At 63.2% G+C, this 454-nt stretch overlaps 1 protein-coding gene across 4 annotated transcripts in view; it reads left to right on the forward strand.

The window, feature by feature from the left end:
• The first annotated feature begins 24 nt into the window (after positions 1–24).
• L3mbtl3 (L3MBTL histone methyl-lysine binding protein 3) overlaps positions 25–454 on the forward strand; it is a 112,331-nt gene continuing 111,901 nt past the window's right edge. For 2 of the 4 annotated variants that reach the window (XM_010639145.3, XM_010639146.3), the window contains exon 1: positions 25–123. The gene's annotated coding sequence lies outside the window, so the exon portion shown is untranslated. The other 2 variants (XM_010639151.3, XM_010639150.3) reach the window with 2 other exon arrangements.

Genomic DNA, 454 nt, shown 5'->3' on the forward strand with positions numbered 1-454 from the left:
AGCGCAGTTCCCTCTCCCCAGCCGGGCTCCACGCGCACATGCGCACTGCGCCCGCAGCCCTGGACCATTTGTCAGGACTACTCGTGAGACGGAGAAAAAAAAAGCGAGCGAGAAAATTGGGGGGTAAGGAGCGGGCGATCGGGACCTAATCTCGGCCGAACCCCAGGCCGGGGCCGTGCCCGAGCCACGCAGAGCTGTTTTTTCCGGCCGGGGATGAAAGTTAAAGAGCCCTCCGGAGGGAAGGAAGCGCACCGTGCCTGGGCTTGTGCAACCGAGCGGGGAGGCAGGACCGAGGGGCTTCTCCCCCACTTCCCCGCGCCCCTGGGAAACAGCCGCAAACTTCATCCCCGGCAAAAAAAGTGGGCGAGAGACTCGGGAAGGGCTGGAGGGGGAGTCTCCGGGCATCTCCCCGCGAAGTAGTGAGTGCGAGTGTGAAAGAGGAACAAAAGAGCGA

Source organism: Fukomys damarensis, unplaced genomic scaffold (genome assembly GCF_012274545.1).
Source record: "Fukomys damarensis isolate Sample0158 unplaced genomic scaffold, DMR_v1.0_HiC HiC_scaffold_14, whole genome shotgun sequence".
Lineage (NCBI taxonomy): Eukaryota > Metazoa > Chordata > Mammalia > Rodentia > Bathyergidae > Fukomys > Fukomys damarensis.